Consider the following 16550-nt stretch of genomic DNA (forward strand, 5'->3'; position numbering starts at 1 on the left):
TGAATACACTAAACTATTAAATTTTCTAGCTTGTTCAAAAAAATCTTGGTTTGATTTGTTGAGCACCAGGTCAGTTCTGCCATGCTTGTATAAACAAGCCAAGCAAGATCTAAAAAACTGTCAAACGTTAAGAAGGAAAAAGGAACCAAATGCTACGTTATGCTTGCATAAGCTTATACGTAGTTAAGATCTCAAAAGACATAAACTGTGTTGAGATGAGGGAAAACTTCCACTGCGTTATACGCTAGGCTTCATGTGCAAAACCCCTCCCTTAAGCACAAATAGCACTGAAGGGCTTAAGTGGATATACATGTTGATAAGTGACATAAGTTACTACGCTAGAATTTTTGCCAGCATGCAAGCAGTAAAATTCCTGCTTTAATAAGAAACTTTCTGAGCTGTCATGTAACTTCTGAAGAAAGGACCCGATTGCAGAAGAAGGGATGCCTCCCGTTGGGATAGAAAAGAATTATGTTGCTGTGCAAAAGCCATGTAACTCTTGTCTGGTGAAACAGAAATGGGCTGAATATGTAAAATAACTGCTGCTTCATAGTAAGCTATATATAGTACAGCATTTAAATGTGTTCTTTGTTGAAAAATGGCTAGGGAAATTGTTATCAGAGAGGAGATCTCTGTAGTAGCATTGCATGTCAGAGGTGACAAACATCTGGAAATGTTAGTTATAATTTCGGTATTAGTTGGTTTCAAAGTCTTTTTTCTGGATATTGGTTCTCTTAGCTTTTAAACAGCACGTAACATAAGGGCAGTATTGCCATCCACTTTAACAGCAAGCATGAGTGAATTTTGCTGGAATGGGTTGCCCAGGAAGTGGTGGGTTGCCCGTCCTTGGAGGTATTTAAGAGATGTGTGGACATGGTACTAAGGGACAAGGCTTAGTGATGAAACTCAGTAGGTCAGGTTGATGGCTGGACGTGATGATCTTCAAGGTCTTTTCCAACCTAAATATTCTTTTTGTGGTGCATTTCTCATCTAGGTGTCCACGCCTGTTGAAGCAAATATGAAGAATTAGGTCAGGATCCAAGTCAAAGTTGAGGTTTCAGTTACACTGTTGATACTGTAGAGAAAGGGAGGGAGAAATGAGCAAAACAGTTGCTCACATTAAGGAGTAATTGAGCAATTTGTATGCAGTGAGGCAGGCCTGTGGTGTGAATTGTTGGGCACCCAGTGGTTGAAGTAGACTTCCAGAGAATAAGCTCATCTGTCCTTATTTTGCTTCTGCCCAAATATGCTCAAGATTGGCACTGATGTGGGAAATAGTCTGAGAAGGCAGCAACACTTGGCTTTGGGGTGGGCTGGAGTTATAAGGTGATGAGGGATCAAAGAGAAATCTAGGAAGGTGAAGAGAGAACTGGTAGAATTCAGGGTGAGGGTCGGTTTGTTCACAAAAATACCGGAAGCCACCATGCCACCTTCCTGCTGCCAGAGCCTCTGTCTCTTGTGGCTAAGGTCTTACAGGAATACTGGAGCAGGGTTAAATGGTGTACTGATGTACACAGGCAGAGTAATAGATGCAAGGGAGCCTAAATTTTCACAGGCCATTTGACAAAAATGTACTGTTTCCCTGAAGCAAATACTGATTTCAAGGCCAAAAGGAAGGTTTTGTTGTTTTAAAACAGAGCGTGACAAGTATGAGCCTAGGCGGAAGAATGGGAGGGAGATAATGGGTACCTGCTGCAGAAAACCTGAAGTTGCTAGTGCTGTGAGGTTGTTGAGAGGACCAGCGCTTGAAAGGAATGGGGCAGTGGGTTGCCTCTTGTATGTACCATGCTGCTCACATGTTTGTATTACAGTGATAATGTGCTAAAATAAGAGAGGCAAGCTGTTAATAGGCCATGCCCTAGATAGGCCTAACATTTCTTCATACCCTGAAGAAAAGAGCGAGAACCAGGAGAGGAAAACTTTCAAAGAAGGTCTTAATTTTGTACTGTAAAGTGCAATCTCGTTGACTTAGCTCAAGAATAAGTTACTGTTAACCTGTGTTAACCTTAAAAATGACCTTTTTCCTTTATCTCTCCTACTTTCTCTCTGCCTGCCACCCTCAGCAGAGAAGTACTATTTGGGCCTTTGTGGAAAGAGCAGCTCAGTTGTTCCTGAAGTACATGGGCACAATCTTAGGTCCACAAGGACCCCGGCACACGAACAACTTTGTGATCAGTCCCCTCACTGTTGCTTCTGATTTGTCAGGAGCCCTGCAGAGGATATGTGTAAGAGGCCATACAAATCTCCGAAGCTATGTTGAACGGTATCTCTAGGTAATCATCTTGTTGTGTTCAGATGAGATTGCTAATCACATCTTTTAATTAGAGAAATGTCATAGCTGTAGGAAAATAAAGCTGTTTGAAAATGTGGGTGGTGACTGGTTGTTTTGCTGACAGTCTCCTCTGCTTCGTCAGGCAGATCTAAACCTCCTGAATTGGGAAACTTACGCTCTCTAATAAAAAGGAACTGTGACTAATTTCAGGCTGACGTCTTCTCAGGGACTTTTTCTTCTTTGTGGTCAAAAGTTCTTGTTGGTGAAGTAGCGTGGGATGTGAAACATCAATTGCCTTGAACTGAACCTATAAAGAGGCAGCTAAGTCACCTTCATTTTGATTGTTGCCTTGTACTCAAGAACGTTGAAGGAAAGGCTGACGTTGTGCGTGTAAAGATAGGTTTCCGAAAAGGGCAGTTCAAATAGCTGAAAAACTGAGGTTGAGTGAAGAAACAAGAGCTAACTCCAGTTTACTCGCTGGGCTAACAGTAATTTCCAAGTTAGCATATTCTGAGAAGTTGCTTTGACAGCAATCTTGGATCTGGTCCTGCAGTGTGCAATTAGAATTGTCATTCCCTGTGATATTTAAAATACTTATAACTGACTTCAGTTTAGCGCAGAAAGTGAGTGTGGCAGAGCTATTTTTTTCAGATAACATCTACTTCAATAGCTGCTTTCTGTGCAGATTATCTCATGTTAACAGCATTAATGTTTCTAAAATGAGAAATAGATTGGCATAAGAAATAAGCAAATCACACCCCATACGTTTTGCTCGCTGCCTTTAATTTAAGAAGCATACGTGATGGTATTATTGTCTGTCCTGCTTTTGTGCCATATTTGGTCAGGGTTCTGAGTCCATTGAAAGTATTTTGGTCCGTGTTTTAAAGATGAAATGTCACGGTACTGATTTTTATTTGAATCTGGTGGAGGAAATTGTCAGTTAGCCAAGTGTATGAAATTACTAATTGGCTGATAGCTTGAAAATGGCTCTTAATTAAGAGAATAAGTTTTATAAAGACTGCTATGTATTAATGAGCTAACTTTATTTTTTTTTTCCTTTAAAATTGGCCTTGCCAAAGGGATGGTATCCTATAATGGTAGGAGTGGAAAAAATTGTCAATGGAATAGAAGCACAGGTAGAAAGCGGCTTGTGTTCATATACACTTGAAAAAAAATAGACTGAAAAATGTTTGTAACTGAAGAACCATGCTGATAAGAAGGAACAAATGTATGAGAGCAGTAATTTATAGCAAGCAACGCACGGTTCTAAACAGGATCACAGATGCCCTTCTCGAGCCTAGCTTAACTGTAAAACCTGAAAATAAGTACTGTTGCTTCCCTTGTGCTGCTGGTGGTTCTCCCTGTGAACGTGCTGTGGTCTGACTTTTACGTTGTAGCTGCTTCTAAGGCTAGAAATGATTAGTCAAGTTTTGCTGATGCATGCTGTCTGATAATACTGCGCTTTTTCTTTGGCTCTTTGAATATATGGGATTGCTTGCCTGTTGCCCTGCTTCTTGGTGCAGGTGTGAAAGTTGTTGGTTTGTGTTTTTTTTTTTTTTTTAAATTTGTTTTGTTTTTGGAAGCAAAGGTGATATACTGGACTTTATGGTCTTTAGTTACAAGGATCCTGTGGTCTGACTGGCTCCTGCGTGTCAAAGAGAGTTGAATATAGGCTATACAACTTGAGTTCCTGAGGGGAAAGAGGTTGTACGTGTGTTCTTAAAGACATTTTTAGTCACCACATCTCTGCCTTTCCCTTAAGCTTTCAGAGACCTATTTGATTATAGCCTCAATTAAATTCCCGTCCTTTGATGAAGGAAGTCCTTTGCTTAATGTGTAGTTGGTATAGCTGGAACATTAGGGCATCAGTCAGGATCCAAAATTAATTGCCACTTGGGACTGCTAGTGACACAGAAGCGTTGAAAAGAACATTGTCTCTTTCAAAGGCTTTCTGAAATGGTCAACTTAGAAAACAAGGCACATCCTTATTACATTAAGGTATTGTTAGCGTTGAACCTTGCTTCTCATTTTTACTTTGTAACAACAAAGGTGAAGGCATACTTTATCTGTTGAAGACAATGCAAGTTGAGAGGGGAGAGCTGCATGCTCCTTACTTGGTGCCCTCTTGTGCTCTGTCCTCCACCAGCTCCCATGTACAGGAGGAAAAAGCCCCAAGCTGACACCAAGGGAGGAGAGCATCTCACTCCACAACCAGCAACAAATGTGTCAGCGGCAGAACAATATGGGTTCAACATCCTGTTCTTTCCTTTGTGTTTAATTCCTTCCTGTTTGAGAACATTGTCTGTAGAATATAGTTATATCAGCTTGAGCTGTAGGAACATCGTGCTTATTACCACGGTATCTATCTTAAATGATCCGTGCAGCTGTTTCAGGTCGCAAAAAAAGAGGAGCTAAGTAGGCTGTGGGGCAGCAAGTCGGTTCGGTAGCAGAGCTGTGAAAGCATATCCGATGCATGCAGAGTTAAAAGAAGGCAGGACCTGGGAGGGGCTGAAACTGTTGCCTGTGGGAGCACAGCGGTGGAGGAAGATCCAACAGCCAGGCCAAGCTGTGCTAGGTGATCTGGATCCAAGCACACAGCTGCCAGCTAAATAGTTGAGATGAATCTCAGCGAAGTAACCGAGGGGTGCTAGGAAACTCGGTGTCAACTTGCATTGTATCAGCTGATACAGAAGATTAGGCTCTACATGCTTAATTAAAGGAAACGCCTAATTTTCAGTAATGCTTGAGCTAATATCCACGCACTTCTGTGACTTGAGCTTCAAAAGTAAAATTTGAGGAAGCTACTCTACATTTTCTCTCTGAGTAATTTCTGTGACTGGTATTGAACTGGTTGTGGGCAAGCAGGGAAGGGAGAGCACTGCATTTTTTCAATAATTGTATAATTAAATTCATTGATGGTAGGCCAAGAATACTGATCACAAGGGTTGGTGCTGAATCAGAAGGAATACTTTAAATGGTGCTCTGTTAAACAGAGACATAATTGCCCTCTCTTTCCCTTTCTTGGCTTATTGGATGACTGCATTGCTTGTTTCATACGTGACTTTGAGTGTGACTAGAGCTGTGAATCAGTATTTGTGAGAATTCTGCATCTGGCTTGTGCTCTGACTTCCCTTTTACGAGCTGGAGAGGCTGGTTGTGTTATTACCAACTATGCAGTGAAAATCCTCTTAAACTCTCCTTGTTATGAGTGGGTGAAAATGTTTGGCAAACACAGGAATCAATAATTGCTTATTCGCCTTGCTACTGCTATTCAAAAGCGGCACTGTCCTTTTTGTGTTTGCAGAGATAATCGATGTCTGTCCTCAAATGATAACTAACAGGGATAGATAACTTTGGGGTCTTACTTTGCAAAGTCATCCTGTAACTACATGTATTTTTGAAACTGCTCGTGCTTCCCCTCCTGATCTTTTGTCAGCTGCAGCAGATCTTGCATCAAAATTGTAATAGCTTCTTTGCAGTCAGAAAAACTTGATGGTTATTTTAGTTCAAGTTATTCACTGGTTTGCCATGCTGCTGAAATGCCTGGAGCTCTGTGCATCACAAAAAGAATAAGTAAACTGAGTTAAAGCTCCTAAAAGGGAAATAAACACTTGTCTCAGTCTGAGGAAGAGCACTGTGTGTAACTTGACCTGGTAAGTTTTCATAAAGAAGAGACTGGCTTTTTAATGGCCTAGTCTAACATGTCCATTTTGTTCTACTGTTGCCAGCTGAAATTGAAAATTAAAATGAGGGAAAAATACCTTCATGATTACAGTTTTCCCTTGGGAACTATTTCATTTGTGGCTTTCTCAGAAGAGAGATTGTGGCTTCCTTTCTATTTCTGTGGCATGAAAATTCAGATTTGTGTAGCCTGTTTCTAAAGTTAAGCAAATTCTAGATGCCAGCCATGGAAGATATAAACAACTTCCAGGTGTCTGCAATTTGAGGAAGTCCCTAGCTGAATCAGATTGCCATCTTGATGTGACCTTTGCCAAAAATAACTGTAGTAGTACGTGCACAAAGTGCCTGTGTGCTGTAGTAAGAAGACAACAAAAACAATCTGTTTTAATGTACGAGATCTGTTTGCTTTTTTAGAATTGTGTTTCTGTAGTGGAGAGGCAAGCTTCTGAAACTGTCTGCTTTACTTTGATGATACTCTGGTCAGTAGCATCTTACTCCATCGGAGGACTGCAAGATAGACTGTAGGTGTTCATATGGCTCCGAATCAGTAGGGCTCACTGTGCAGCTTGCTTTATTCCAGCACTCGGCTTCTTGATCCACTGAAAAACTATTTTATGGTACTTTTGGTACCATAACTTACACCAACTAACAAACAGGATTCCTTTCAGATAAAAGATAGCACAATTCAACCTTCGAACTGCATTGTTCCATAGATCAGATCTACCATAGATGCAATATCTGTATCTGTCCAAACCTTGAAGTATAGGCAGATTGTATCTCAGTGGTATGATATAATGGAAAAGATGTTTCTTCAGTGTACAAAAGTGAGGGTAAAAAGGATTACTTTCCCCTGCATTCTGTAGGCCTGGTACTGCATACAGTCTGATTGGGTGTCTAGAGCCTTTAATGGCTGTTTTTCATTAGCATTTTAGTTCAGATCAAAGTGTGCTTTTGAAGTGTATCTCATGATTGTCCCATTTTATAGTTATTTGCTCTCTCTATTGTGGGGCACTGGAGGTGCACAAACGAGGTTCCTTTCAGATAAAATTAAGCTGAAAGACATGCTCTCTTTACAAATAGATATCAGGTGAACACAACCAGAAAACAGGTAGTCTGAAGTAAAACCTCCTGCAAAACATGTCCTCAGCACCAAGATTTTGCTGTACTGACCTTTTTCTGTTGTGCTGCACGACAAGCTAATGAAGACTCAGCCAAAGAGGGCCAGCAGGTTACGTCCTGAAACTGAGCAGATGTTCAAATGAAATAACAAAGACTTTTTAGTGGCAGAGAATCTTACTCACATTTACTGTGAGAATTGAGTGATCCCTCTAAAGGAGTGCATCGTGCTTCAGATTAAGGGCAGCCAACCTTTCTGGGTATCCAAATATCGTGGGACTGTAAGGACTTGGAATGCTGAAGGAAGGGAAGAGGTGGCTGCTCAATTTACAGGTAAGAGATGAGGGACATGGTGCTGCATGGGGCACAGCCACTGTTGCAGTTATACCCACTTCTGTAGTGAGACATTTTGATTACCTGTAAGCACCATCCCAGGGCAGGTCCTAGTTTTGACTGGGACCTGTGCTTCAAGTTGTGAAGAGCTCTGTGTGTATAAAAGGCACGAGTTGCTCACTAATGCTCTAGAGAAGGATAGACATTCAAGGTTCCTCTCTACCCTATGTGACTAGATCTCTTCTTCATCCACACATTCGGTCTTAGAGAAAACATGGTGGAGGCATGAATGAGAAGAGAGCTATACACTTCCCACTCCTGTGTTTATTGAAAATGTCAAAACGTTCCTCTGTAGAGCTGCTCAAAGTCAAGCAGCAATTGAAACCCTGTAGGAAGAAGACAACCAGAAGCAGGCATGTGAATTGACTCTCCAATGCAGATATGCTGGAGAAGTTTAGTAACTAAATTGTCTCCAATAGTTGAGTTCTGCTCATACCTCTTTTTTCTTTTTTTTAAAAAAAAAAAGGCATTAAAAATTATTGTAGAATTCCTTACCACCTGTGAAATATTTTTGGAACAGGCTGGAGAAGTATGACTGCCCAAAGGATAACGTTATTTAGAAGGTAGTTCTTTTCACTATGCCCATTCTGATTGGCATAAACTGTTAGCTCTCCAAATACTTAGATAAATTTTGGAATTGTGTTATTAATTAACCTGGCATCAATGTAGGACTTGGTGCTTGAATAGGCTTGCTGTGTTAGCTGGACTTGAATTCTTTTCCCCATCTGCCAGAGTTTACATCTCCGTAGTAGAGTTACCTGAGTATGTTCTCAAGTCTCAGCTGTTTGATTGCAGCTTCGTTGTAGCTCAGTTCAAATGTCACTGGGGTATGGGCTTGCAAGGTTGCGCTTCAGAGGAGGTGCCAGCACTCCCATTTGTCTTCTCTGTGGGTGTTTTCTGGAACATGAGGATGTCAGGATAACTCCAGAAGAGAAGAGCTGTAAGCAACATTGATCAATTCTGATTAAAAATCCTGGTGTGGGGCACTTAATGGATATGTGCTAAAGGGTTTAGTGAAGGTCACTGCTGGCAAATAGGATTTGTTGAGATCCAGGCTCTTCAGGGGTTGCTGCCAACTTCAAAAACTTCAAGGCCTCAAATCTCTTGGCTGCTGAACTTGTTCACATTGCCTAGGAAGGGGTGACAGGAGACTAGAGTGAAAATTTGGATTCCCTGAGACCTGCTGTGAGTTCATTTTCATTTGTGAATTTTTCTGAAGAGAAGGTGCGGGACAGGCATGCACCTTATTTTTTAATCTATCAAGAGTTGTAAGTTAACACTCTATCACAATGAAATGAAATTAACTTTAAAACAAGTTTTTGCCTATCCTGAAGTTTGGAAGTGATGACTCTAAGCAGCTCCTCTAGATTCTGAGCTCCAGGTGTAAGTTTTATACTTAGTTATAAAGTAGAAAGACTCTGACAGTTTTTCAAATTCAACACTAAGTCTTTGACGCTGTCAGTGAAATTGTCCAGTCAGAGTGATGTACATTCTTGGCAATACATTTGCGTCTTTAAAAATTATTTGTAATATGTATCTTGCTACCTTCTGTTTAGTACCTTAATATTGTCATTTTTGCTGGAGGATGATGCAAACCTTGTTCCTCTAGCAATTCTTTCGGTGCCTGTATGTTGATGCATCAACAGCCAGACACCATCTGTTTCCTCCTGGACTTTAACCCTAACTTTGTGAGCTGTAAGCAGATTTGGATGTACAGCTTCATTTCTTGAGAGGGAGGTTAAAATAATGATGTGACTTAGTGGGTAGTTGATAAATACTTGTATTAATAGACTTAGTTTGAATCTTGGATAAGTGAGTGTAACTAAAGAACATTTAAGAAAAGAACAATATGTTTAAGATGGCTGTGTTACAAATGGTCTTGTGGCATGAAAATGGTGGTGGTGTTTTGTTGTTTTTTCTTTCATCCCAGAGTCAGAGGTGTGAAGGGAAATCTTGTGTTTGGAAATAATTCAGTCTGCCTTTGCTTTCTTTGGTTGCATTCACAGCTTGCTGTTGGTTTCATAAACCTGTTTGTAGAACTTAGCTTTGACTTTGTTGTCTAATGGCACAGTTACAATTTGGGCTGACAGGGAACTTTAGTGAACTCTTCCCTTCTCAGGGAAAAGAAAATGCTGTGACTGGAAGTCTGCCTGTAACCCCTCAGTGAAAGGGGCTTGTATAGATAAGCCTGCCTGATTCTTCCAGGAGGGAATAGACCTTCACTCATTCTCTTATTGCACCTCTTTGTTCAGACACAGTGCAACAATTTTTCTAAAGCTTGCTTGGATATTAAAGAAATCTGTGGACAGAAAAGGGTAGGTACTTCAGGCTGCAGTATATTTTAGCTTTCTTGTGCAGCTAGCTCCCAGTGCTCCAAACTCCAGTGCATCTTTTTCTCCTCTGGTGGGTAAGCAGTTGTAGTCATTTGCGTGGCTCTGCTAATAGACCATTTGTAAAATCGAAATCATCAAGTATGATTGAAAACATTCCCTACAGAGTCAGAATTGCCATGTTTGGAGTTGTGTTTATAAAGAGAAGAGAAGAGGGAGTATTTATGGGATGTTTTTCCTCCCTCCTACAGCCCACTCGACCATTCCGTTTTGCAGTCAGTGCTACAAGGGCAGAAAGTCCCTTGGTGACAGAGCTGCCGAATTCTGCAGATGTGCATGTCAATACCAAGGAGGAGATCTCAGCAGAGGTTTTACTCAAGTATGCAGGGCTCTGGTGGGAACGTCAGCTTTGGTTCATGTAAATTCTGCCTGTCCCCCAGTGTAAGCTCTCTTGTAGGTTTCCAAGAATTGAATGCTGAGCCTCTCAAAAGTATCGCTTATCCCCAGTCACTTACTTGACTGATAGATTCAAATGGAGAAAAGACCAAACGTTGTTTTGATATTAACGATGAGTACTTGATTGAGAGGAGCTGCTGTTCCACTAACTTGAGTAATGTAACATAGATGTGTCTTCCAGGTAATAGTAAAATGACTAAAGCACTCTTTGGTCACCTTCCATTTTAGATGATAAATGGCAGATGAGAGTTATCACAGAATGCTACTTACTCATGTTATAATATATGGTATCCCAGTGGGTGCTGTTAAGTTATGAAACTTGTTATTAGTGGCTGAAACTCCTGTTTGTAAATTTCTGTGAGATGTCTTTAGGCTACAGGAATTCGAGGAACTATCATGCCTCTGGGTCAAGCCAAATGTGCACCTGTCCCATTATCCTACCTCCACTGGTGGCCAAAACAGCTGCCTAGGAAAGAAATGCTCCACAGGGTTAAGGTAAACCTCTGTGGTGCTTCCCTCAGCGTCCAGCTGGATTTTCCAAAGACAAATGCTATTTCTGTATTTTCAAAGACCTGTGGAGATTATTATCTATTAGCTTGTTCAGTGCCCCCTTGGGATTATGTACACTTTTATGTCTTTAAAATCGAGTGGTAGAGTTTCATAGCTTTTACTACACGTTGTGTGAGGAGCCGCATCCTTATTGTGAAACCTGCTACCACCTAGTTTTGTTTGATAGATCCATCTTGTGTGTTGGAAGAGTTGGCACACGATTAAGTACAGTTAATTTGCCTTGTTCAGGTCACTGATGGTTTTGTCAAACCCTTCTCATGTTTCCCAGTTTTCCATGCCAAAGAGTCTTACTCTATCCATTTGTGTGTGTGTGTATAAGACTCATTTTAATTATCCTGGTTGGTCTTTGCTGAACTTTCCTTCATTTTTGTATCTTGTTTGAGAAGGTGGAACTAGATTGTATTGAAAACGTGAGCACACAGCTGTGTAATGTTGTTTTTAGTGTTCTCTCTTCCTTTGCCACTAATTCTGAGCATATGATCATCTTCCTTTCTTTCTTTTTTTGTTTCTTTTTTTCCCTGTTTGCATGCTTTTACTTTCATCTACATTGAGCATATCTTTGATCGTATAAGATGATTAAAATACTTAGTTAACTTGTAAATTAAGCTGAGGTGGTCACCAAATCAGAGCCAATGTAGTTTGGGCATTAGGCGCTGAGTTAAACTACATCCCCAAGTAAGAGACGTTCAGTACTTATAAGCCATTTGTTGTGAATGTAACTGAAAGTGTTAGTGACCTTGGATTGCCTGATAACAGGAAGCAAGACGCGGGTCTAAGAAAATCTTGAAATTAGTTTTTAATCTTTAAAAAAGTAAGGTAGTTTATTTCTAGTCTCTTCAAATCCTGTCTCTCATAGCTGTTAACTCCTGTTTGAAGTAACCGACCTTGGAAACTTTCAGTATTCAGGTATATTCTTTTTTGTTTGCAGAGGGTTGGGATGGCTTCTCATCCCTTTTGCACAACGGCTGTAATATCATTGCCTTGTTTAATGTGTCATTTCAGTGTTTGTACGCTGTTGCATCTGTTGGGGTTTATGAACATGACGGTGATGCTATTAGAGAATATAGAAACAAAGGGATCTCTGTACTCTTCTAAGGTAATGTTTAATTGTAAAATAAGCTGATTAGTTCACTGTAAGGAAAAAACTGATATAATCTTCTATACAAAGACAGCTGTTGTAGTTTAACTTCATTTAGACCAATGCTATCCCAATTTTCTTTCTGTTTGGAAATAGGGTGAAGTGAAACTCACGCCTAGTGGTTTATGTGTGTGGCAGTGCTATTAGTGATGTTTAAATGGTTCTTGGGACTGGGCTTGATATGTAAGCTCTGATACTAGTACTCAGTTCTGAAATCCTTGCGTATAGCCTCAGCTTCCAGAAGGATGTACTGTGAAATCTTACTGTACCTACTACTCATAGTAGTGCATGAGGTAAACTGATTGCTGAGACTGAATGGAGTTTGTTGTTTGTTTGTTTTTTGTGTGAGTACTGACACGTATATATGTAAGTACATCTAAATACACGGTCATCTTTGAGGAATGGAAGAATGTAGGAGTGGCTGGCCTAATGAAGGGCAAGCTTTGAACTTGCAAGATTTTTCCATTTTATTTTATTTTCCTTCAAGTGAGTTAACTCTTTGGAGTTTGGATAGTAAACTTGGCTTAGGGAAATGTTTTCCTCTTTTGGCGAAGCACATCACATCAGTGCCCATGAAAGGTGGGGAGAGTGTTTTGTGTGAATGAAAGAAATAATGAAAGGAATAAAGCAATGCTGGCCATTCTCCAATAGCTACACCTAGTTGTAAAACTGCTCCAGAGTTGATGTAACACACAAAACATGATGAACTTTTTAAATTAAATTGATATGGTACAGACTTAAAAATAGATTTCTTCCCAAGGATTATTATGATGAGATCATATAATATTAGGTGTTACACTGTGTGTATTATTCACCTGAGATGATACCTTTTTCTACGAAAGTTGAATTAACTCACTTTTATTTGTTGTAAATGCCAAGTTCCTTAAATAACAATAGGTATATTTTATGACTATTTCATAATCATAATGATAATATGATTTGTGATAATAAGCAATAAATATAATAAGCTTGTAATGACAAAGCTTAGTATAAATGTTCTTAAAATACAAGAAGTGATAATAGAGAAGCAAAGGTGGGTATAATCTTGTAGTCTGCTCAAACTACCATATACTTTAGACAGTGTTACCTATGTTCAGTGTAGTCCTGCTAAATTAATTGTGGAGCTTAATGATGAATGAGAATACCAATGAATTGAGTTTCAATAATCTGTAGGCTGTTTCTCTTATATAGAGGAGAAGCCAAGAAATCTCTTACAAATTCTCATCCAAATCCATTTTTTTTAACTATACCACCTGTATTTGGTGATAAAATGACAGTGCTTGATTAGCTGCAGATACTTAAAATTCAAAGAGAAGTTTGCTGTCTATTTTTAGTCAAGTATGTCACTAGCTTTGGAAAATGCTGTCTAAATGTACAATACAAAGCAAGTGAGGAAAAAACACTTGTAAAATGTAAAATGGAAATAACTTCTATTTAATTTTTTTTTTGGGGGGGAGGCTTTTCACAGGAAATTCAGTGGAGAGGATATATGATATTGCTGAATTAAGAAGTTGTAAAAGAACTTGGAATGCATGGATAAAATTATTACCACAGGTTTATACTTAGATTTTTTTTTTTCTGGATGTAGAACAAAATCACTTGTACTTTATGTGGAATTAGCTTGCTCCTTCTACTTTTCCATACTTGTTCACAAGGAACTTTGAGAAGTCCATTATTATACTTAATCATGCTGTGTTTCTCATAAAAAGAAGCTTAATGCCAGGGCTACTGTTCTGGTTGCAAAGGAATATTTTTGATTAAGCTTGACTATGAATACATATAATTAGAGATGTCATCTCTTTGGTCTGTGGAGATTGGGAAAGCTGCTGATTATGTAAATGAGTTGTAAAGGCACAGGTTAGATGAGTTAGCTCTTACTGGGGTTGAGGTTTAATTCTCTTGATGCAGCTTTTCTGAGGAAATACTTGTTGCTGATACCAGCTGGACTAAAGCATTCCTCCTAGTAGTAGCATCCTTGAAAAACTTGTTCATGTCCCCTGCTGAAATGTGTATGTACCCAAACAGAAGACTTTCATCTCAGTGAAGTACTTACAGCCTGAATGTAAAGTAGGTAAGAAACATTAGTTAGCACAGTTTATAAAGGGGTCTGTTTTATTTATTTTAATCAGTTACTTCCAGTTAGTGATAATATTTATAGCTAGGTTGGAATTAGTAAAGTTAAGCTCCATATTATTTTGTTTTACATCCCCTTGCTGAAGTTTTTCTAAGAAGGGGTTTAACTAATTAGATATGTCAAACAGCTCAAAGTAGTGCAAGTGGGGAAGTGCCTGGTTAGAACAAATAGTAACAAGTCTTCTAATTAAATGCTTTTAAAGTGAGAGAGTGGTTTCCAGGCCTTGCAGTGTGAAGGTGCTTTTTAAGCAGTATTACAATTGCTCATGTGAGTCACAGCAGTACATAACTTACTTGGTTTTGTTTGTTTTTCCTTCCAGTTTGCCCTATTGTTTGGGGTGAGGAGTTGATAACTTTTTTCTTTTACTACAATAAAAGGTAGAGAGGAGGATGTTCCTCCTCATACTAAGACAGGTGTTAGAAAGGACTCAAGAGCGTAAGTGATGAGTAAAAGCTTGGTATGTGTGTAGTTTAACCTAAACTGTTGTTCTGGTTGTTTCAGTAGCAGCAGTACTGATTAAGTCTATCTTAACAGCATGCTGACATCATCTCAAGCATTAATTAAACTCGTTAGTTGCCCCTAACTGTACTCCATGAAAATGTAAGCGCCTTTGTTTAAATATTAAATTTTAAATACCAAATGAAATTAGTCCTTTGCTGACATGGTTGGGTACTCACCAGAGGCAACAGGCAATCCTTTCATGATATATTGGTTAGTTGTAATTGTTGAAATCAAGTTGAGTAACTGAAATGTCATTATTGATCAGGTGCAATGCGTGTAGACCAATTTGAATGCTATTTAATTAGAATAATGTCTGTACTGTCTTTAAAGCACTGTCTAATAAAGGGAAGTGTCTTAAATGCGAGTGTACCATGTGTCCCGGCAAGCACTCCTCAAGGGACAGGAGGAGAGGGTATATACGCATCTTACGTTGTGTAGGCTGAGGAGAGCAGGAGAGTAGTAGAGCTCACAGAGCAGGTGGGGAGGTTGGACACTTCAATGAAGTGAGCTAAACCTTCCACTTTTAAATGCCTAATCATGATTTTTGATGTTATCAGCCTTAAAGTTGAGATGTCAAAGGAACAACAGTTGCATCTCATAGCAGCAGCAGCAGCAGTCACTGCATACGGAGCAGAGTGCGAGGCCTGTGAGGTCCTGGGGGTGTCCATGGCCAGGGAGCAGCTCAAAAAGGGACCGGGCGGTGCTGGGTGGCTGCAGGCACAACACAAGCCAGCGGTGTGTCCTGGCAGCCAAGGGACAAAGCGTATTTTGGGTGCATTAAACACAGCCAGTGGGTTAAAAGAGGTGATTCTCCTGCTGTGTTTAGCCTTGGTGTGGCCTCACCTTGAATATTGTGTGCAGTTCTGGGCTTCGCAATATGGAAAGCATGTTAAGGTCCTTGAAAGTGTCCAGAGGAGGGCAAAAACCTTCATAAAAGGGCAGGAAGGCATGTCCTGTGAGGAGAGGCTGAGGACACTTGGGTTGTCTCATCCAGAGAAGAGGAGGCTGAGAGGTGACCCCATGGCTCTCTGCAGCTCCGTGAGGAGGGAAGCGCAGAGGGAGGCGCCGGTCTCTGCTCCTGGTCACTGATGGCAGGACGGGAACCCCACAAAGCTGTGCCAGGGGAGGGTCAGGCTGGACATCAGGAAAATATCTTTACCATGAGGGTGGTCAAGCTCTGGCACAGGCTTCCTAGCGAGGTGGTTGATGCCCTGTGCCTCTCAGGGTTCAAGAGGTTTTTGGACAGTGCCCTCAATAACATGTTTTAACTTCTGGTTAGCCCTGAAGAGGTCCAGCAGTTGGGCTTTGACCTTTGTGGGTCCCTTCCAATTGAACTGTTCTGTTCTGTTGTATTGTATATTTAAATGGTAGATACCCAAAAAGGGGAGGAAAAGCAAAAAAACCCTAGAGTGGAAAAGCGGAGCTGTGGAATTGAATACCTTCGTGCTCAGTTATGTGAAAGACTTTTCACTTGGAAATTGCATGGGAATCCTAAAGGCTTGCAAGAGATAAGCTTGGGTAAGGGCTTCTGTTTGTTCTTGCTAACAAGTGATGGCCTAATGATTCTCAGAATCAAGAAGTGGTGGTGGTGGTTTTTTAATCTGTTACTAAGCGTGCTGTGTTACAATGTGATACCTCTTGAATTTGGTCTATGCAATTGAATTTTGCTTTAATCAGAATATTCTAAACCAGCTTTACCACCGATTGTTATATCAGTCTGCGTTGGTTTGCATCTTGTGGTGCAAGTTTGTTGTAGCTTTGTCACGCTTCTTAAAAAAAAGGCAGCAGGAGTTTGAGTTGTGTTGTATGTCCTGGAATTATGAACTTGCCTTTTTTTCCTGCTCCCAGATGTGAAAAAGTAGGGCACCCTTAGTTCTTGTCCTTGATCTGCTGCTTAGGATGTTAGCAGTGGATGTAATACTTGACTGTATTAATTGCACAGTGGCTTAGTGCAGCCTG

At 40.2% G+C, this 16550-nt stretch overlaps 1 protein-coding gene across 3 annotated transcripts in view; it reads left to right on the forward strand.

Annotated features, from left to right (window-relative positions):
• TRIO (trio Rho guanine nucleotide exchange factor) overlaps window positions 1–16550 on the forward strand; it is a 249121-nt gene that overhangs the window by 13990 nt on the left and 218581 nt on the right. Inside the window, exon 1 of one of the 3 annotated variants that reach the window (XM_083821947.1) lies at window positions 11934–14027. The exons of the other annotated variants lie outside the window; for them this stretch is intronic. The gene's annotated coding sequence lies outside the window, so the exon portion shown is untranslated. Of the gene's footprint in view, window positions 1–11933; window positions 14028–16550 lie in introns of those variants that run through there. 3 annotated transcript variants of the gene reach the window in all.

This window comes from Anser anser, assembly GCF_964211835.1.
Source record: "Anser anser genome assembly, chromosome: 2".
NCBI classification, from domain to species: Eukaryota; Metazoa; Chordata; class Aves; order Anseriformes; family Anatidae; genus Anser; species Anser anser.